The 23533-nt window shown below is 37.5% G+C and overlaps 1 protein-coding gene across 5 annotated transcripts in view; it reads right to left on the reverse strand.

The window, feature by feature from the left end:
* Positions 1-23533, reverse strand: part of SOX2 (SRY-box transcription factor 2) — a 275994-nt gene that overhangs the window by 187485 nt on the left and 64976 nt on the right. Inside the window, exon 1 of one of the 5 annotated variants that reach the window (XR_005822344.1) lies at positions 18363-18540. The exons of the other annotated variants lie outside the window; for them this stretch is intronic. The gene's annotated coding sequence lies outside the window, so the exon portion shown is untranslated. Of the gene's footprint in view, positions 1-18362; positions 18541-23533 lie in introns of those variants that run through there. 5 annotated transcript variants of the gene reach the window in all.

Raw genomic sequence — 23533 nt, forward strand, 5'->3', positions numbered from 1 at the left:
CCACAGGGTCAAATAAGGCTGATACCCCCACACACATACACTGTGAGAAAAGGCAGAAGATGGGCTCTTCTAGATCAGTCCTGGCAGAGCCCCTCACTTCCCCCTCACCAGGGGACACAAGAAGCCAAGGGCTTGGTGTCACTAGGCTAAACCAAACCTTTGTGAGCAACCCTGCACGCACACTGCCTGTCTCCATAATGCTCGATGTTTTGAATGGAAGAAACTTATGAGTGCAAAGTTCTAGGAAATATGCAAAGTAATGTCCTGTGCCCTTTGCACTCAGGGCAAAATATTAGTCCTTTTTCAATATGATGTTAAGACTATCAGCATACACTGCACAAGGTATTAACCAGCTCCCTATCTGCTAAAAATGAGATTTCCCCAAACCAGCAGCTTCCATACAGATCTCCAAAGTCAGAGATGCAACAGGGTTACTGAAATGCTGTGTGTACGGTTCCATTACTTTATTGACTTTAACAGCAGAGGGAAAATACAGTATCCTCTACATCTCCATCACGATTTCTTTTAAATTAAAGTGTTTGCAAAACAAAGAAAATATTCGTATTACAATTAAAAAGAGATCTGAACCACTGAGAGAAAGCAGGAAATTTTCTGTGTCATTCCTCTACCCCATAGCTCTGCTTCTCTAATTTCACACATATTTAGCATCTTGTCTAGGGGGCATTAGTGTATGTGGCAATGAGATGAAGGCAGCCTAATGCAGGCCTGGCAAGAACTCCCTGTCACCAGTCCTCCTGGGTCCGGAGATCAGCGTTCTTAAAATATGAGGATTTGATAGAGTTAACGCCATCCCCTCGAGCAGATGGTTTGGAACATTCTGTCAGCACTGCCACTGATTACCGCAAACAGCCTCGTTATGCTGATAGCCCCCCCGGGACCGGTGCAGAGCTGGCTAACCTTGCTGCGAGATGCACAACCAGCTCTCTCTAGGTCCACGAGGATGCAGCGCACCTCCTGCAAACAGCAGGTGTTACCTCTGCACCGCAACTCCACAACTGGTTGTGGCTTTTCATTTGTTGTATTTTACACTGCTCTTTATCATATTGCAAATGGACACCATTAAATAACACCCTTTTGGTTTTTAGGGTTCAAACTGTCACACCTCACAGGCTGTGGCAGTGCCGTCAGTCCCTCATTTAGCTTCAGCTATCCTGCCACCTACTCAGTGGCAAAACGCTGCGTTCATAGCCTATTTTGAATATATGAAATAGGAGCTTATATATTACATATGCATTAGCAACATTTTCTTCACTTCCCGAATAGATGAGTCAGACTGAAATCATAGCTAACACCACTGCAATAAAGTTTGCAGAAACCTCGATTTTTTTTAAGTACTGTCTCATACATAAGCTTTGTATTACTCAAAATATTAACCTATTTAATACAACTAAACATCACCTGGCCATCATGGATTCGCTACTGCAGGTTTTTTTCAGCATCATAAATCAGATCTGAATTTTTAAGTTTCTACCTATCTTCTAGAATCCTGGAGCAAAGTTACCAAGGTTGCTTCTTTGTCCTGAATCTGCTAACACTACTATATATAAGGGTAATGGGAAAAAAAAGTCCAATTTATCTTCCCAGCTGGAAGTCACTCTGCAAAGCAATTAGCTGCTTTAAGAAGGATTAATATGCACTTAGAATTCGGGATGAAGAACTAACTGTCCTGAGAAACAGAGACACTGACACAAACTTTTTGGTCTGTCCCTCAACTAGGGCTCGCACAGAACAGTCAGGCAGAGCTTCCCCAAATGAAAAACCAAGATACTCTCCCTTCCTCACTCAGTCTCTGACTGGGTTTATATCAGGGCCAGCAGACACATTCCCATGCAGCCACTAGCATCCAGACTTCCAAGGCAGAGGTTACAGCATTTGCTTCTGCACACTAGTGACAAGCTCCAGGCAACACTATTCAGTAATGCACATCTTGGATCTTCCTTAATACATGATCTTGAGACTCCAGCTTCTGAAATCTCTCAGGAACACGCAAAGTACCAGACTCTGGGTCACAGAAGTTATGAGCACTCAGATCCATTAAGACTGAGGTCTTATAGCAGCAAAGCTTATGGGAGATCTTCCCCAAAGCAAGGTGAAATTGGAAAGGAAAATACTTAACTTTCTCCTTTTGAAAAGCACTGCATCCAAGAAGCACACCAAAGCTCTGATCCCACATCCTACAGGAAGGAAAGAAAGGCATATCTTTGCCCCAACTAACTAGATTTTTTCCATGTGTTCTTCTTCCTGGGCTGCGCAAACAGAATCACGGACTAGTTCGGGTTGGAAGGGACCTTAAAGATCATCACATTCCAACCCCTGCCATGGGCAGGGACACCTCCCGCCAGACCAGGTTGCCCAAAGCCCCATCCAGCCTGGCCTTGAACACTTGCAGGGATGGGGCATCCACAGCTTCTCTGGGCAACCTGTACCAGTGCATCACCACTGTAAGGAATTTCTTCCTAGTGTCTAAACTAAATCTGCCTTTTTAAAAAAATTTAATTTAAAACCATTACCCCGTGCCCTATCCCTACACTCTGTGACAAAGATTCCCTCCCCAGCTTTCATGCAACCCCCTTTAGGTAGTGGAAGGCCACTATAAGGTCTTCCCAGAGCCTTTTCTTCCCCAGGCTGAACATCCCCACTTCTCTCAGCCTGTCTTCACAGGAGAGGTCCTCCATGCTCTCCTATGAGCACCTCCTCAGTACCTGCTCCGACAGGTTCACATCATGAGTGCAAGATGTTTTACCAAGTCAAAACCAAACATTAAAAAAAAAAAACACAACAAATCAACACCGTATACTGACATAAGAACTCTCACATTGCATGCAGACTCCCACATAAAACATAGTTATTTTAAAAAAAAAATTCACTGACTGAACACTTAGAACCCAAGCTAACAACCGAAAAATTATCATCCTCTGGTGACTGCTCAACAGCTTAGCTAGATGTCTGGAACCCAGTGGACTAAAAAGACAAGTGAATATAACTGAATTACTTTTTGGCAATCGAGGCAGAGACCGACGGCTGGAAGGCTTAACAAGCTGTGCCATTTGTCCAGATGGTCCCACTGACACCAAGATGAGGTTTATTTGACAGGTTAAACATCTGCTTGCGTAGTAATCATGTAATTTAAGGTCCATTCATAGAAAGGTTTTTGATATCCTTGATTTCATTTTAGCACTTCAAGAAAACACATGTTCATTTGACCCGGTTCAAGTTTACATCATTACCTGCAAGTGGTTGGGCCAGAGACTCTCTTTCCCCTACCCAGTCATGTAACTGTGATACAACACTCACCAAGTCAGCACAGAGACTCCCACAGCATCTCACTAAGTGGGGTCTCTGAGCACTGCTGTAATACACAGAAAAACAATATCAGTAGGAATAACATTAAAACACACATTATGTACAGCAGTAGTTCAGCAATTCTACCTACTAGAGCTCTGCCGCCCCCCTAACTCCCCCCCCCCCCCCCAACATTCAACAGTTGGCCAGGAAAAAAAATGTTGCACGGCTGTGGATATAGACAAATTGAAAAGTCAAACAAGCCTACATTTTCTCCAGTCATTCAGTGCATCTACATTTTTTATTTCAGGTGCTATGTTAGAGGAGGAATCCAAGAGGTTCCAGGACACTTGGTGCCATAGCTCAGGAGCAGAAACTCTCGCTGTCAGTGCAGGGTGGGTGACAAGTTACACAGCAACACCTGCTGGCAAAGCCACAAAGGAGAATGTCTGTGTTCCTTGCAGAAGCAGCACATTGCTGGAGAAGCAAAAGCATCTAAATAATCACCGTGGGCCCAACCCCGAAAAGGCTCACCCTAGTGCCTTGCGTCCTCACTGTGTAATCTCTGTAACGCGTTTGGATATTATAACAAGATTAAAACAAGAAATATAAACAAAGAGAAAAAGGGACTTAAACAGGAGGAAAGACATAAAGGAAGAGACAGGAATATGAACAAGATAGACCACAGTGGCAACACTCCTGACAAATTTAGCAAATATTTTTAGGATTGGACCTGATCTTGCTATTTTAACTTATAACAGCAAAAAGGCAATGCCTTCAAATCATATTTACAGGGACAATGGGTTTCATTAGGAATTACTGCTTCTTCCCCATTAGATCCTCTTTCTGTGATGCTCAGAACACCTGCACTATTAAGTTTTTTCCCCCTCTTTTTTTAAATAAGAAAAAATTAACAAAGTAAAATTTGTTGACAGTCCCCACAGTCAGCGCAGTGGGTGTTCTACATATGGGCTGTCACATTTTCCATGTTCATTTCTGCAGGTGCTAAATACTTGCTGACAACAACATATGTTACCAGTCTTTTTTTTTTATTATTATTATTATTTTTATTTTAAACCTTGTAATTAGAGAGCTCACAGCTTGAAAAAACTATACAGGTGAAAGCTGATTCTGCCCAGGGTATTTAACATTCACTTGCATTCATTCATTCTCTCTCTCACTCACTCATTTGGGTATTTCCCTAATGATGCACAGGGAGAAAAGGAAAGGGGGTGTGTGTGTGGGGATTCTATCTTCCAAATATGAGTTATTTAAAAATAACATCAAGCAAATTTTGAAAATAATCACATGAAGAATGAGCTCTGATTCTCTTTGGAATCACCCTTTCTCCCCCATGTCTCCTCACTTGTGCTTCTGAGCTTGCTTTTTGTTTACTTCCATCTCTTATTTTAATCTCCTTAGTCCTGCCAAGCGTGTTATATGTGGTCTCCAAAGGCTTGTTTCCTATACATACTGTTATACAATAGGACTCACCTATTCATCTATATAAAAGTTAGACTTCCCCTATTAATTATAGTATTATTTTTGCCTGCTTAATGTATCACACTATTATTCATGGAAACCCTTACACTGCTCTTCAGGGCAGCACAATATCAACAATCAGCACATACACAAAAGTCAGGGTAAAACGTTATACTTCTGCAAAATGTATCAGGTTATTTTTATGTAACTGTTCTATGCACTGAATCAGAATACCTTTGGTCAGCTAAAAAAAGTCAGGTTACAAAATCAATTTACCTAGAAAATAAATCAGATTACCTGCATATCAAAAAAACAACAAACAATGAAATATGTTAAAAGTAATACTATTTCATGTATGATCAAAGTATTGCACACTACAAGAGTTAAAAATCAAAACTACAGAAAAATGTAATTTCTAAGATTGTTCTACAAAAACGATGCAGTAGGTTTTAATCACGCTATTTTAGTTTTAAATAAGACAAACATCTGTGAAAAACAATGCCTCTCCTTGTTTTCTGTGCAAGAGTTCTACCTTAGGGTTGAAGACTAGATTTCCTTTCTTGAAAATAAAAAACGTCTAAGAAGAACATTTAAGTGTAAGTAAACATGTGACTGAGTTTACAGCTTTTAAGTCAAATTATACCACTGTTATTTTCCCCTTCTTCTGGGCCTGCCAGGCTGTATAGCAGCAGACAGGCATTACATGCACCAGGAAGGGAACTCTTGTATGCCCCCAGCTCTAATAAAAGAAGATGTGGCAGGATTCGTTTTGGCACACCACTGCTACTGTATGCTGCAATTGATCTTAGGCTTCCGAGGTGGTGGGAAAATACATGCTGCTCAGTTCCAGGCATTTATATTTTAGCCAGTTAAAAACAAAACTTGAGCAAATACGCCAAATATTTGCCTTCATTGAGAGGTAAGCCAAAGAAAACCGATGGGATAGAATAGCCCATCTGTGAGTTGGCTCTACAACTCAGGCAGAATAACAATTACAGGACTGCTTCATCAGTGGTGATTTTCCTCAAACTCAGAATGGCAAAACTTAGTTTCTGAACCCAGACAACCCCACTTCATCTCTAGCTAGAGTCCATCCTGGAATATGACTTCTGGAATTTTTATTAAAGGATGCTCAGAAAAATTCAGTCTTCTCAACAGTTAGCTTCAGACAATAGAAATGTATTTGCAGACATAAAACATTCTGCAGCACTGTAATGTCAAAAATTGTTACTCCACATCTAGTTTGCTTTTATACCAGGGTTGTGTCCCTACTGCTTAAAAATGATTGAAAGCTACATATCACAAATATGAAGTCAGACATTTTAATAGAAAAAGTGAAATTTGATAAACAAATCTCTGCTTAAAGAAACAGCGTGTCAGCCACCAAATGCACAGACACCCTCTGTTAAACTCTATGCAGAGTTTTCTTAACTGTTAGATTCTACTCCTGTCCTTATAAGGGGTTAAAATACAGATGCTGTGAATGGAATGTATAATCCTTAAGGCCCTGGAGCATTAAGACATATCTGCTCCTTAGGGTCCATCTCTGCCCATAATCAATTTCTTCCCTTGGAGAACATTAATTGTCTCTAATGATAGCTTTCCATCAATACATCCTTGATCTTAAAAGGCCTGTACAGCTTTTTCCTTTATTCAATCAAATCATCTCTACAATTGCCCTCCTTTAGTAAGATAATACCTTTTAAGCCTTGTATTTTAATATAAAAAAATAAGAGGTAGCAGCAAATTCTAATGGAAGTGCTAACATTTGAGAACCAGGATGATGGCTTCCATTATCCTAAATAATGTTTGAAGATTACGGAAAGCACTGTGTTTCAAAAGGTGGAAACTAATCCCCCACTTTCAAATTATTCCTTGTACAAAAATCTGTTCTGACATTAGGAATTTTTGTGCCCTAACTACAGCACTGTATATTTAAATATTTGAATATGAAAGATAATTTTCAGCTCTGGAGGGAAAAAAGCAAATAATTACTATTTATAAGCAGTAAATGCTGAATAATTTGAGAAATTGACAACCTTAAACACAGAAGCCCTTTATTTTTTCATTCTCTGGTACAGGGGTGGCTTAACTGTTCACTCAAACCACTGTAACTCCAATCAGAAGTTCCTAAAATTATTTAATTTCATGATGGCTCAAAAACTCAATCTCCTAGTGACCCTCTAATGTGTCTTGCTTTCCCCACCCCCTTCTCTTCCTCGTATACGCTTTTCAAAAGGCGTGGAAATTCAATTTTTTGCCATTCAACTGATTTGTTTCCATTCAAATAGAGGATTTTTCCTGCACTTCTTTATCTAGATTGCCCAGCACCAATCTGTATTTCCACCCATATTCTAGCATGCTTTTGTGGAAAATAGCACTACTGTTTGTAATGGCTCGAGAACCTCAAAATGAAACATGATGGTGGTACAGAAGGCCTCAAACTTTTCAAATTCTTTACTTGGTATTTTTTAACATGCAGCATGAACATGACAGAATTTTGGTGCTGCCTATTCAGTATCACCTTTGTCTAAGAAGAACCATGGAGAAGATTTTCTGCAATTGGCTATCATCCACCCTGACTATAACATTACAGCCTTCCTCTTACGCAAAAAATCACATACACACACAAACACACAATATACATAAAAGCAGAAGATTAAAGATCAGGAAACTCAGGAGAAACTGCCAAACATGAGCTGCGTGGATTTGCTTTTCATTCTCACACAGGCACATATATTACACTGCCTGATGTTCATTTTACTATTTGGTATTTTCCAAAATATTGATGGGCAAGAACAGTTTGACTAAAAATAATGCTAAGAATATGAAAAAAAACAACTAAGAAATATAGGCAGGTAGATACAATCAATCCAACAGCTATCAAACCTAAACAAAACAAAACAGGAAAAAAAAGGAGACCAGTTAACAACCTAGATAAGAGATGAAAATTGCCAGTGAGGCAGATCAAGTTTATTCAGTGCCCTGATAAGCACCTATTTGCTCTTCCCCATAATGCTCTCTCAGTATTTATAAATTATCATTTAATTATGCTGGCAAGTGGTAATTGTCAAATAAAGCTCAGATAGGCATAAGCCCTCAGGCTGCACATGACAGAAAAATATCTGTTAAAGCTGGGCTGATTCACACGCTTAGGAAATCATTTCCTTTCTTCTTTTTATCCTTGCCAACAAATTATATGAACTGGCACTTTGTGCTTTGTAGGCATTTTGAAGTCTATGCAGATTACAGGAAAGAAAAATTAGTTGTTTCAGTATCTACCATTCCTAAATTATTCTGCTGATTTAAGACACCATGTTCTGTTTTAACAAAAGAGTGCCAAAGATCAAGGAATCAGAGTCTTTCTCTGCTTAGAATTTATGCCCGGGGTCACTTTCAATTGGGTAAATCAAGATTTGGGGAATTATTGAATACTGTGCATAATAGATTTGATACAGAGCAATAGTTAAAATATGACATTTATCCCATTAGAATAGAAACACTAAGCAATATTTTTTTTAAAGTCTCTTACTACTTAGATTCAATTATAGACCCATTAAACATTCTTGCATCCACACCAATGCAGACACAGACACCCACAGATTTGAAGGATTTCTTAGTTTACAGCACACATATATAACTGCTGAAGTATACAGGAAACAACTGATAGAAGTTCAGTGATAAATAACAGACAAAAAAATAGATTCTTGAGAACTCTGACCTGGAACCTGTATGCGAACAACAAATACCAGATTTACTGCACATCACCAGAACATTTGTTTGCAATGCCATTGCTAGACCATTACTGCCACAAAGACACTGACATTATTTTATCTCTACACTATTTATTGTAAGTCAGAAACCCAGACAAACAGACAACTAACATTAATGTAACGTCTCCTCCCCAGCAAGTATAGTGCCGGATTCTACTTTGTGTGTGTACTTCACTGTTAAAAGGTGTCTTTGGCTTACCAGAAGGAGCCCAAAGCAAATCTCAGTCTCCTTTTTCTTGGTACCTAAGTGTATGTGCATTCCCCCAGATCAGTGGAGTTCAACAGAACCTCTCTTGTGTTTCCACACATACTCCAGATATAGTTAGCTTATATTCAGATCTGAGCTGTTGCTATAAATATCAATATCATAGGTAGAAACATAATGTATCTCCTACATTATCTCGAACCAGTTTGAAGAAGTCTCTGAGCTTTCTGAATCTTTCTGGAACAGTTTGGTGTCAAAGGTGGTTAGATTTTTTCCAACAAAAACCATTTTCCTTTCAGGCTGCCAGTGATCCCCAACATCTACCTTCCATTACTGAGTGTACAGTTCACAACAGCAATGGCAGTCGGTACATATTATGCCAGGAAACCCTGGGAGAAAGGAGGGGCAGTACAGGACAGTATTCTGACTTCACGGGAATAAATAGGAGTTCTCTTCTTCCTGTTTGCAGGTTTCATGACTTCAGTCAATGCACAACACTGCGTATGGACTGCTTCACATAACTACTTTGTTACTTCAGAACCGCTAGGAAAGCACTGCTCAGCAACACAGCAACAAGTCTTTTCTCATGACTGGAAAGACCTACTGCAACTTCCACGAGACTCATGAAGAACGTTGTCTTCCTTGGGAGACTCACAGAGACCACCGGTGCCCCAGGGGTTAGATGGCATAGAGGCTGGCCAAGCAACGTAATTCACAGGTTATCCCAGACATCCAAGCAGCAAATAGCCAGAAAGCATTTACTGGTGCTGTCACAGCCAAAACAAATTAGCGTCTTACATTAAGCATAAGCAGCAAGGCAGATGATGGTTCTCATAGGAAGAGCTTTCAGCCTTATTGATTTACCACAAAAGCTACTGTATGACTATGTAGCCTGAAATAAATATGCGTATATGTGTATATAAATACACAGATTGTGTATATCTATATAGCGTATAACTATAGTTTTGCAGGTTACTACCTTTTCCCAGAAGCAGATGCAGGAAGCAGTAGTGAGACTATTGAACAACATATTTAGTACATTTGAAAAAATCATACATTAAAAAATAGTAAAAACACAAGTAGGAATGCTTTTCCATATATAAATCCTGCATTCAGAAATACTGGTGATTAATTCCTGCAAGGGAGCATTGCATCCTAGTACTCAGCCTACAGATATGATGAATCAATGCCAAATCAGAGATCTATGCTGTAGAACAATTTGAAGAACTTTTGCTTTTGTAGCTTTGTTCCTGATCTGCAGGATTCAGCTAGTGCATGGGCTGTCAGTCACAAGAGAGTATATCACTGAATCTATCAACATGAAGGCATTAGGATTTTGCACATGAATGTGACTCTTTCCCTAGTTCCCCCCCCCCCCCCCCCCCCAAGACTGTACAACACAAGTGAATCTGTTTAGCTGTGTTTACTTCAAACAGTATTTTTGGAAATGCCTTTTTCACTAAGCATTGAAGTGAATTTTGTGTAATTAAAAAGAAAAAAAGTGCAACTGCTTTCATATCACTGGAGTGCTCAACTAGTTATACAGAACTATTGCAGAATTGACAGAACTCAGAATTTTGGTGAGCTGTAATACTTGTTCTGAAGTAGGCTTTGTGCTGAAAGTTGGCCACAAAGTCTTTCCCTCTAAACGCCTTTCTGTTCCTGGAATTTATTTCTTACTAAGACTAGCCTCAGTGACTTTTATGAAGTTATTATACTGAGATTGTGAAAAACTTCATGCCATATATTGAGAAAGCAAGAGGATCTTCTCACCACATCAGCATTGTTTCCATTCTCCATTCACTAACGTGTGTTTTGCAGGTCTCCCTAGGTACTTTTTAGAATTATTTTAGAATTAGTAGGCATTTCATAAACAGGAAAATAAGAATCAATTCACCTCTCAAAAATGCTGCTTATCTATATAGACTTTTTGACATCCTTAAGCACAAAGTTGACTGTGGGAAAAAAAATGCATCATATTGGCAATCTTAAGTAGCCATACAGGGAACTTCTGCTCTAGGGGAAATCTGCAAACCCACAATCTTTTCTATTAGCAAAGAGTATAACGCTGTTGCTGACAGTTCTTATGCTTATAAGCCTTTGCTTGTACAGCAATATTTTGTTACATTTACACAGCATGTAGCATTATCTAAAGTTACTACTGTAACTATATCTACGGAATGACAGCATGTGGGACAGAGTCCAGTACGCCTGAATTAGTACTGATACTGTTCAAACACATGAACCGGTACTGCAACAGACTTCCAACCTGGAGGAAAAAGGAGAAGACAATTCTATTGGCCTGATCCAGTTTACACCGAAACCATCTTTTTGCTGGTAACAACCAGTATTGTACCTGTAATTTCTGGGAGACTTCTCTTCTGAAGCCCTCACTTGTAAGATTAAGAATGAAAGAATTATGCGTGGCCTAATCAAATATACTTTGATATTCAAATCTACACAGGTTATTGGAAAGAACACTTTTTCTCACCTGTGAGAACAACCTCTAGCTGTATTATGCAATTGGTGACTTCCTATCTTTTAATTTAAAAAGAACAGACCACATACAAATCATCTCACAACTAGAGGCTGACTTAAAATTGGTCCTGTGTTTAAAGGTATGATGAGCACTAAGCATTTTTCATTCATCTGAGTTGATAACTACATCCTTGTTAATTTTTTTTTTTAAACTTTTAGAATAATTTCTAGAGTCTGACTTTCATATCAAGTTCAGTAGGACTTTTCCATAAGTGACACTACTCTGAGGACAAACAGTCACACTAATCAACTCCACAGACTCAGAATGTCTTTGCCTGTGGTCATGTCCCTTGTATTTAGATGAAGTGATTTTTAATTTTTAGTTTTAAATCTGTTTTTCGACACATTGGTTGAGTTTTCATTTGAAGCATACAGAGAAAATAACATTATGATCTTCTTAAAGATAGCTTAACAATTCCCTGAGAATTAATTATAAAATCACGAGAGGATAATAAAAGCTCTTCTTGAAAAATCATGGTAGATTGGAAGGTGTAGACTAACCAGCCATCAAGGTAATTTCTCAATAATATCTACACTCTCAAGGTCTTTTCTTTCTGAAAATATTTAATCACATGCATAAACAGTGGTTTTTAGTTTCTGCTGTCATAAAACCTCTCTGAAAACATTCCTAATGTGCATACCATGAGAAAACATAGGTTTTATTCAATTTAAGTCAGACCTACACAGTTGGATCTGAAGATTCACAGAAATTATGTGAAGATCTAGATATAAAGTTTATACTTAAACACATCTCATTACAGCAACAACATTAGAAGTACTTCTTTTTACCTTCCATGTTTCCTGCTGTTTTTCTAGGTCAACCTAATAGAACCTTCATGGTCTGTTACCAGGACAGCAAAAGCAGGAATAAGGGCTTTTCCTCTGGCAACTCTCTCCAGAAGGGATGGTTTGAAAATATGAAGCTACATGCTGGCATAGCATGAAAGTGCACAAATGAAAATATCAATTTTCTTTATAAATAGTTTCTCTGAAAACATTCAAGAGAAAACTCTCTTATGCACAGGTTAGCATCTTACTCTTTAGGGGCACTTCAGAGCAAAAGATTCTACTACAGAAACTCATCTCTTCATTTTCAAATCCATGTTTAAAATTAGGTTATTGAAAATGGGAGTTTAACTCATTTAGATAAGAAAATTTTAATTTACATTGATTAAAAACTATGTACTTGAAAAAGCAGTGCTATCAATTAAAATGGAAGTATACTTGAATATCAGTTTTCCTGGAAATAGCAGATATTTTGACATACATTATATTCAGCACCATGGCAGCATGCACTATGTAATTTAGTTTCCTTGCTCATGAAGCAATTTTTTTTTTTTTCTTAAGAGCTTATTTTTAAACTTTGCTTACAGGCTCTTCCCATTATAATAATTCAGGCTTCCTCATACCCATTCTTGTAGGTCTTTCTCAGAAGGCAAGAAATAACATATTCCGTGACTACAACTAGAAAAATCACATGCTCACTGGCTGGCCATCTGCTTCTGAACAAGAGGTATAAAGTTACAACCTGCCCACTTTTGCCACAGTTAGGAAACCAGCTTGAGTTTGGGTTTACTAATCTTCCCACCAACCTTCACAAAACTTTTAGGAACATATGTATCTGATAGTGCTACATTTCTTTCAGATTGTTTACTTTAGCCAACAAGTGTCAAAGGTACTGGGTAGAAATACATGCAGTTATTGGGGGAGAGGCGGCATCATTGCAAAATACAAAAGCAAGATACAACTTCCTATTAGGTTCAAATCAAAAGATGTGGAAACAACTTCTTGCTTTGCTATTTATATTGAAGATTGACTCATTTGAATATATAAATTGCTGAGACACACCGAGAAAGAAGATGCTATAAAAGTACTAGGCACGTTTCAGTCTGTGCCTGCTCAAAATAGAGCATATACAAACAAGTCAGACAGCGAAGGTGGCCTTTATGAGCATGAAGGTGGGAATCTCAGCCCCTTACACAGTTACACCATGCAGTGACACCCATAACAAGGTGACCTGGGCAACTAGGACTTAGTCCTCTTCAGGCTAGGCAGCAGACATGGAGCTAAGGGCATGCAGGGTATTCATGGCATGCACAATTTTTTTTTTTTTTTTTTGGTGGTTTGAGAGAGAAAACTTGCCGACAGTAACAAAACATGTATTCCTCCTTCCAAAGACCCATTGCCTAGTCCCACCTTCTCCAATAGGTGGAAGATAAGGGATGACAATGATAAGCTTTGGTTTAATTTCAGAGCTCAGCAACTCTCATTGGCTTGTGTAGGGTGTGGCCAAGAGGAATTTACACAAGTCTTCAGGTGCTTAGCTCACCACAGCTAGTCAGCAGGACTAAGCCATAATGGAAAAGGATCTTTAGGCAAAGATGCAAGACAGCCTCTTTGGGAGGTCCCATCATCCCAAGAGAAAGCTTGACAGGTGCGCGTGGGGTGAGGTTGCTAGGAACACACTCCTCTGGACTGAAAGGACGTTAGTACCCTGCATCTTAGCAGGTAAGATGCACCATGTCCTTAATAAGCACAAAGAGGAGAGACCAGCCTTATGGTTTCATGAACATCAACAAAAAAAAAATATCTGATTTTCATTATGTGAAAGTATGTTAAAACACATTTAAAGAATATTGGCCAGACTTGATGAAACTTTCCCTTCCTCCACCTGTATGTTTTTTTCCTCCAGCCCCCATACATTTTTCATATGATCTAACTCTTCCTGTGGTCTTGAATTTTTGAAAGGTATTCGAAATTTTGGAAGACTATTCATAAGCATCCTGTGATTACCACACACCCAAGTTATGAAAATACATAGAATACATTCTGTTAGGAAAGTGTTGCAATTTTTCAGGATTTCTTGGAGAAGAATTGTTACAAATTGGAAAGTACCTGAAGGATAATTTTTGTCTTTACAATTAAAACAAAAATGAATAGCTTCTTCATGTATTCTCTATCATAATTCTGATTTTTTCATGTTAGTATTGAAAAAGAATTTTCCCCACTATGGTGCACTAACAACTATATGGAAAACAAAACATTAAGAGTTAAAACTAATTTTCAAACTACTGTTTTTATACAATTTCTACCCAACTTGGCATGCTGCAAAAATCATGGCAATCACTCCATGTATATTGCTTTTAACATTTCATTGGGAAAATGCTTTGTTGCCAATAGAGCAGTAATGAAGAAGCTGACAAATTTCTAATACTGCTTTTCAATTTTAAGAAGTACAAAACTGTAGGATTAGATCATAGGTAAAATACTCCATTATTACACACTAGCATGTTTATTAGTGCTCTTAATACACATTCTGTGTAGGACTGTTTTCAATTTAATATTCAAGGAACTGTTAAGATCACCTCATCAGATCTCTTCTATAACCTAGGCTGTATAATTTCAGTTATTCCTGCACCAAGACAAATAGCGTGTTTGTGACTATCACATCTCTCCTCTCTGGAAAGAGTGTATTTTTCTTTCTTCGCCATTAATATCCTGATTAATATATCTTACTCTTTGCTCAAGTTTGGTTTTCATTGTGACATATCATTTTGCTTCAGTAAGTAAATACATAAAATGTATACCCAAAGTCAGGTTTGAAAGCCATGTAACAACTGACCTATTACAAACAATGGGTCTTCTATAGCGGATAGCTTTGCCAGGATTAGTGTGTTTCGATGAGATAATCAACTATGCATTTTGTGACCAGCTCACTCACATCCTGGCAAAATGATCTTGCTGGGAGGCAGACTGCATGCTTCACTACCAGGAAATGGACAATGACAGATAGTCTGCATTTCCATTTACACGTATCCTTAATTGTTGCCACTGAAAAAGACGTGCCAGATACTGACACAACAGATCATTCAAAATAAGTTATGTATTCATGTTAAGCGTTATTTATCTAGACTGCAAAGGAAAACAAATATTGCTCTCTCCCCCCCCTCCCATTCCTAATTAGCCAATTGTTTCAAATGCTTTTTGTTAGGGTTTCAGCAATTTATGTTCTTTAAGCTTGTCATAAAGATAACGCTTATTATGAACTATGCTAAGAATACAGTCCTAATTCAGATTCCTTTCTTTTCTGGCTACACCATAATGAAGATGTTTGCAGGATTCATTTATTTGATTCTGTCCAGGGAACCTCATGAAATGTATTTAGAAATAAATACAATAAAACACCCATGCTCAAAACATCACTAGCAATTTTTTCTGTGCATGTGGCATCCTAATAACAGTGATATGGAGTCCTGTTAAAATTTGGTAAAAGAAAAAAAAAAGCTGCCTTAGCAGACAGGAAATTCAAAAAGAATAGTCCAGCTAACACCATTTAAAAAAGCTGAAATATCTCATTTGGGATATCATTAAGACAGCTTTTAAAAGTAAAAACCAAAACAAACAAACAAAAAAACCCCAACACCTAAATTCCTAAAGATTAGAAATAAAAGTAACTTCTTAAAAACAACTGCCTAATGAAAGATAGAAATTTCTAATAGAGACCTTCTGAATATAATTCATTCTTAATATAAGAATTATTATTTTTAATAAAAAGAATTCTGATCTTGCACTTCCTAAGCCAGACCATTCATCCTGACCACTTGACAAAGCAAGCAAGGACTTCCTGAAAGAGGCAGAGGAGCTGGTCTGAGTCCCCACATACCAAACACTCATCCCTCGCTCCACCCCCTTCAAATTTCTTGGTGACCACAGTTTCACCAAAACCAGAAATTAACAGATTTGCTGAAGATGCCAAATTAGCGAAGTCTCACCACTGGTGTGTATAATGCATGGAATATAACACTGAAACATGACATAGAGAAAAGACCTGCTCTATTTCAATTAGTCAGTTAAATAAATTCTCATTGCTATTATAATAGTTTAATCTAGTTTCAATACCTGCTTGCCACATTTACACATATATTATTTCATACTATATTTCCAGAGTGAAATCGCCTTTCCTGACAATTAGTGAAACAGCCTATTTCTACAATTTCTTACAGCCCAGCAGGCAGGCCTACCTCTACAGCCTTGTTAATTATGAATCCTTTCTGCGATGCTAATAGATTATTCCAGTTTGAATAAGCATCCAAAATTATTTAGTAACACCTTGTTTAATATGACAGTTTTGTGATTTTACATACTAAATAATTAAATTTGCTTAAAAACATGTAAACAATAGAAGAGCCTTCACTTCGGGTAGCATCTCTTTTCCCAGCATAAGCAATGCTGCAGGTGAGATATTAATTTCTTTGTGGATTTTCTGGACAAATTAGGCAACATCAGCTTAACTATGTCTCCACCAGGTCAGTACACACAGGTACTATGGATCTGACAACAGATGGCAATACAAATGAATTTTGCATATACACAATACAAACACAGAGTCAGTGTCAGATTAAAGCAGGTTCCATGCTTTAATAGTAAATTTGTTTTAAACTTTAGAAATTGGGAACAGAGCACAAATTAATTTGGGTTTGTTTTTATTCCCGTCTTGCTTTAAGTTTGAGTGCAAAATCCTTATTCTTTCACCACAGTAAGTGGCCTGACTTCAGAAATGCAAAGTACCTACTCATTCTTCAACCTTTTCAAAGCCAGGTTTCTTTTGCAAGGATTCAGAAGTCTAACTTCCCACACATACGTTCTTGTTAACACCTCAGCCAACTCCGAGAACAACAGCTTCCCTAATGGACCACTGCACTGGCTAGTCCAGTTTTGGTTTTATTGGCATGATGCTCACTGTCATCCATTCCAAATTACCTGGAAAACTTTGCAAGCATCTGTGCCGCATTACATGGCGGAATGGAAGGTTTGTAACTACAAATAACATTGTTAGTAAAACGAGTAATATAATGGCATTAATATACAAGGCTGAGATTAGAAACTATTCTCACTCACATAGATGGATTTTGCTCTCCTGTCATTTAACAATCCCATTTCAATGATAGATGTGGGAATTAAACCCTCTTGAAAATAAAGCCCCTAACCCTTGCCTCAGTTTACCCGGTTGCATTAAAAACACATCTATATTTTATCACAAGATACTACAAGAGTGCCTTGAAGAACTCCCCATTTCTTTTTTATTGTTCTCTTCTAGTATCATGGAGAAAGCCTTTCTAGGGCATTTCCTTTCTAGGGCATTTAAGTGTACTCTAGGAACAAATGAAGGACTTCCTAAATTGGTCTAGACAAAGATATTGCTTCCAGCTCACTGATCCTTTTCAAGTGGCCTCAAATTCCTGTGCCATTTCAGGAGTAACCTAGGGAAGGAATGGGCAGCCGATCAAACCATACCCTAGGCACACCTATTTCACTCAAGGACTCAATTCCAGGTGGTCCTTACTCTGTTGAGATAAAGCATCTTTAGACCACTAAGGACAGACCAATTCATTTTTACTCATTAATACAACGAGGTATTTCCCAGCGTCACAAACACTGTCAAATAAGTTAATGACCCTGAAACCCTATGGGAATTGCCTGTTATCCATTTAATGGTCTGCATAAAGATCATTAAAACATGCTAGTAGAGGATAGAGTTCAATGGACAGGCTTGCATTTACCCACTTTTCTAGAACCATTAAACCAAAAATTTGCTACACTCTTAGACAACTTCACTGTAGAGGAAGAAAATCCTTTTCACTGTATCTGGCTTCCATTGCACCCAAACCAGGAACATAAAGCAGCAGCACTTTGAAGTAGGAGTGCTCCTTTCTAGCACAGCCCCTCTTGATCCGCTGAGGTAAATGAGAATGCAGCACACCATCGTCACAAACCCCTTTTTGTAATAGGTTGCCACCGAAGGCCAATTAATGGCACATTATTGCAGGCCCAATGTTCCATTTAGCAGTCAGCTGCACAGTGATTACAATATAGCTATATTAATATAATTACACATTCTATATATCATATGCATTTTAGAACATATAATAATGTAATATTGCAACAAAAGACAGTCTGGAGTAGAAGTCCTGAAAGTATGCACAGATTTTTTAAAATTTCCTAGCCTGATTTTCTGACTTCTGTCTACCTCTATTATGTTGAGGTAAAAAGGCAACACTCACCCAGGCAAGATCATGAGAGTCCTTTAGGAGAAAATAGTGCCCCACAACCTGAATCACAGCCGGTGAACCAGACACAGTCTTCCTTCGCAACCAGACAACTATCCACCGGCTGAAGGACAGAAAGCACCAGAAAGGTACAAGGCTCCCGACTCCTCAAACATGAGCATGCCATCTCTGCAACACTCTCGGGCTGACTACATTAGAAACAAGAGAACAACTCCACGAAAAAAACTCTCGTGCAATTCCACACATCATTACCGATGGACTAACCAAGTCATCTAAAAGAATTTCCCCATTCATTTGGCTTTGCAAAAAATATCCATCCCTTACTGTGCAAGAACAATACAAATGGATAATCAGGGTATTGATTTCGTAATGATTAATGGCTATTGTACAGCATCTCTTTTGCACTCTGCTTTCCTCACACAGCCAAGACTTCAACTAACATCATGGGGAGTTTCTGGAGTGAAGAATGCTGGACTAGGTAATTGTTTTTGCACTTAAGGGCATCTTGGTCCATTTGTTTTGTTTATAAAAGATCACACTTGTACAGTAATTTCAGAATAAACAGAAATTGTGATGCATAATTCTCCATCTCCTTGTCCTCGTTTCTTTAAAAAAATGAGTCACTGTTGTTTAATCCGATAATTATGCAAACACTAAATCTTACACTGGAGGAGAAAATGTTAACACATATTGAAAAACCAAAATGCGTAGAACTATAATCTGTATGATAAAATGCATTACTCTGTTTAAAAGGATTGTTTTACAGAAGCAATTAACAATCAGCAATCATACAGTTCAGACCGGTGTTTTGATGCCATCTGTTGGAGTAAGTCTTCACATTCCCTAGAATGAAGCTATAATTTTCCGTTTATGATTTCATTAGATGCATAGAGTATTACAGCCACAAAAAGAAAGAGGATCTCACTAAACACTTTCATTTTAAAAAGAGCTGCTCTAAACAGTTCAGTTTGTCACAAGTCTTTTCCTAAAGGGACAGAAAGATAATAAATTTGTGATGATTCACAGAACTGAGAAACACATTCTAATGTTTAAAGAAATGTTACAGGAGCTTTATTTCTGATCAACAAATTTATGAAAAATTTATTTTTGTAAACATGGCACATTTCATTTCACTGGAAAAAAAATGTAGTATAAAGTACTTCAAAAAATGGTAATGGTTGCTACTTTCTAAAAACTGTAGTCATGTTTTTCTAATGGATCAGTGTTATGGTGAGCTGCTCTCAAAAATACATTTTTCAATTGTATTAATTCATTTAGTACTCGATTAAACCTTTGGGGGGATTTTTAATACACTAGGGGGAGCTAGATCACTACAATGAACACAAACAATTAGCTGGAACAAAGTTTAACCCCTAAGAAATATTTTTAAAACAGTTTTATAAACCTCTCTAGCTGATAAGTACACATTTCTGTACATCAACGCAAACTGAAATTCCACAAAATACTAGGGAAAATTAAACTGTAAAAGCCACAGAAATAAATCAAATTTTTTTTTAATTTATTCTTTTTATTATTATTACTACAGAGACTGCTCCAGTGTATGCAGAAAAAAAATAAAACCAACATAAAACAGTTGTTCTTATTCACCTAGTACCATTAGATTCACCTCTAATCCTGTTTGTTACATTATTAATTCCACAGTAGCACAAATAAGGAATGCTGCTGCATGAAACATTTTACTATTACTTTTTCCTTCTGCATTACTGTTCAGTAATTACACAACCTTTTGTTAAGAGTATAAGGAATAAATTCTGATTTTACACATTATATACTTGCAAGTTTTAGTCTTCTAAAAACATCAGTTCGTACAATTTTTCATATTTAAAGACTCTAAATAGTTTATGATACTAGGGAAATCTCTTTCCTCATAAGAAAAGAAATTACAGCTGGTAAATCATTACTTTAATTGTTGATATCTTTCAGGTATTATGGTAAAATTTGCCCACTCAACTGCAGCTTTCAAGATCAGAAACAGACTCGTACACATGTCTGTAAAATTTTCCCAACTTTAAAAATCTTCCAAACAAAAAGCAGATGTCAATGGGATTCCTGGAACATGGAAAGTTTACCCACAAAGGGTTAAAGGACCCACAAAAGCAAGAACTCAATTTCTGATGCTGAATGAGCAAAGTGCTCTGGGACATTGCTAATTTGCTATATGTGAAATTAATTAATTTGTTTAAAAATAGGTTTTAAGTAATACCAACGATTTTATTTATTTATTTTAATTAGAGAACTGGTTTATTCACTCCAAGAAGTCAAATGTCATAAATCTTGTTTGTGATTTTAGTGATATCCATCATATAAAGTCAAAGTTTAGTTTAGTTCTAAGCATACTCCACTTGTAAGCACATATCTCTCTTTCTTAGAAACTAGGACACTGAGAATATGGCACTCATAATTTTAGCCTCTTTCATTTGGATACTAAATTATCTTTAGTTTTTGTCGTCTTTGCTTTACTGTTATAAACGTCCAGACTACAATGCTATCCTTTTTGCAAAAAACAGTTATTTGACCAAAACACTTTAACCTTATACTTTTAAATTAATGAATGCATTTTAGTATGAAAAAGCAATGGCAAAGATAAGGAACAACAATAAAAAATATTTTATCAACTTTAAGTAGTAAATTTTTCTGGTTTTTTTTTCTTCTTCTGCATCCCCTACTCTCTATTTGTTGTATTACTAAATTTTTCCCTTCCAGATTTGGGAGAAAGTGTGTTCTGTACATTATGTCTGGAAAACACATGATTAGTATTTCCAGATGAAACACCTAGATATTTCTTTTTAATATTATTTAGTACGTTAGAGGGAACAGCGAAAGGGAGGGAAAAGTCATCTTTCCGTGTTTCAGTGGACTGATGTCCACTCTGCTTGGCCATCCCAGGAATGCAGCAACAGAACCACCAGTGAAAGAGGAGTCAAGCAGATGCTCGTGATTAGAAGCAACGCTTTACCTTGTTGTTTTCTTTATAAACCAGAATTTAACTCCTACATGAATAACAACATCTCTCTCAAACTGTGACACTTTAAAAGTGATGAAAAGTAGGTTTGAACTAACCAAAATTGCACAGTCCAGAAACAAATCTGACAGGACGGAGAATTATGCTGGGAATATTCAAGAAAGAATACAGCATGGCAAAAAAAATAATCTCAAATTTCTCAGGACACACACTCTTAAATCAACAAGCTAGAAACTTTGACATTAGATTTTGTTTTGATAAAGTAGGCAAATATTATCTGACTAGAATCTGGTAGATACTCCGTCTCTTAAGCATCCTTTGCCAACAGTAACTCTTGGCTACCAGCAACCTTCTGCCACCTAGCCAATTGTCTTCTGATCAAGTTCCTATTTGACTTTCAGGGTAGCAGAGGGAGGGTGCACAATTTGCACTTCTATTCCACAGAAACAGTGCTTATTTTGAGAAAATAGTGGTGCATTATCTTAAAATGACCTACTGTACAGGAGTGAACACTTTTGTTTCAGTTCACAGAATTCTGTTCTGAATGCTTTGCTTTCCAGATTTTCCTCTGGATTTCTTGGTTAACCATGAGATGAACAGGAACAGATGTTCAATGAGAAAGACCACTGCAAGGCACCTTCTCAGAGAAGCCGCCTGCTGTTTGCAACCATACTGTTCTGGGACAGATCTTTACAGGCATTTAACGGTGAATTAAAGCACCAAATCATACGGAGCTATGCTCAATAGTTTTTAAGTTCTTGTAAACAGAAAGATAGTAGATAAAGAAAGACATGGGCAATAAAAATTACTCAAGCATGCTATAAAGGATTAGCTAGAAAAGATAACCTACGCAATAAACAGCATTTCATTGAAATTCAAAGACAGAATAAGAGCATAATTTAAGGCAACCCAACAGTTGCACCAGCTCCTTTTTCCCCAAACTTTGCTTGAGAAGTAAAGAAATCAGACATGCTCTGTCATTACAATCTGCATACAGAAACATTTAATCCCATAAAGAAACCTTTTGACTGTAATAACAAGAGGAAATTAAAAAGGAAAAAAAAAAGACTGAATATAACGCTTGAGCTACCTCTAGGCTACACACATAGACCATAACAAACACATTTATGATGTACAAGTAGCAGGGCACATAATTGCTCCTGCATACCGGAAAAAAGTGCATAAACTACTGCCACAACAGGCATGACCTATATAATATGTTATGAGTAAAGGTACATTATCTTCAAATGCAATGTTTGACAAGCAAAAGCCCAGAGCTTTATTTGAACTATCCTCCAACAGAAATCAAAGGTATTGCACAAGGATGCAGCACTCGCTCCTCTTGTTCCTTTTTCATCCTGGACAGCTCCTAAACACCAGGGCAAGAGTCTTATTTTAGCAAAAGCAGGTTTACAAGCAAACATGCTTGTCGGAAGGAGATTCTGACCATTCTTACTAACTGAAGCAAGAGTAACAAGGCAAAAAAGATTTAACTTTGTTTTGAAAGTAAGAATACAGTGTTTAGAAAATTTCACAGACGTTACACTATCTCACTACAACATCCTGAAGCTTCATCAACATGACTAGTCATGTTACCTTTTCCTAAACATATAACAACTCATGACTAATTAACAGTTGGCTTAATTCAACAACCACGATGATAAATGAGTTTTTTCCACTGATCAAAACATGTGGTGGATCAGGTTTAGTTGACGACCAAGTATGTCCTACAACCTAAGTTGTAAACATCTACAAAAACTCCAGCTGTGAAGTATGATATAGGTGATGGACAAGGCACACTAGTTTTAGTTATAAGCAGAAATCCCAATCCCACTGCAAAAATATTTTAATCTCCAAATATTCACTTCCAACAATTTGTAGTCCCATGACTTCTTTTGCCAGAATTTCAAATCGTGTTATAATGGAGCTGGGAGAAAACAATGAGGTTTTATTTCTTACATGAACTTAGGGTTGTGTTATAGCATAAAGTACCAAACCCACTACAGAATTCATTGCCAAGTACCAAACCACAGAATCACAGAATGGTTTGGGTTGGAAGGGACCTTAAAGATCACCTAATTCCATACCCCTGTCATGGGCAGGGAGAACTTCCACTAGACCACGTACTGTCTGGCAGAGTTAGCTCATCGTTATGTGCTTAAGTATACGCATTACCAAGTTT

The sequence above is a fragment of the Cygnus olor genome, chromosome 9 (genome assembly GCF_009769625.2).
Source record: "Cygnus olor isolate bCygOlo1 chromosome 9, bCygOlo1.pri.v2, whole genome shotgun sequence".
NCBI lineage: Eukaryota > Metazoa > Chordata > Aves > Anseriformes > Anatidae > Cygnus > Cygnus olor.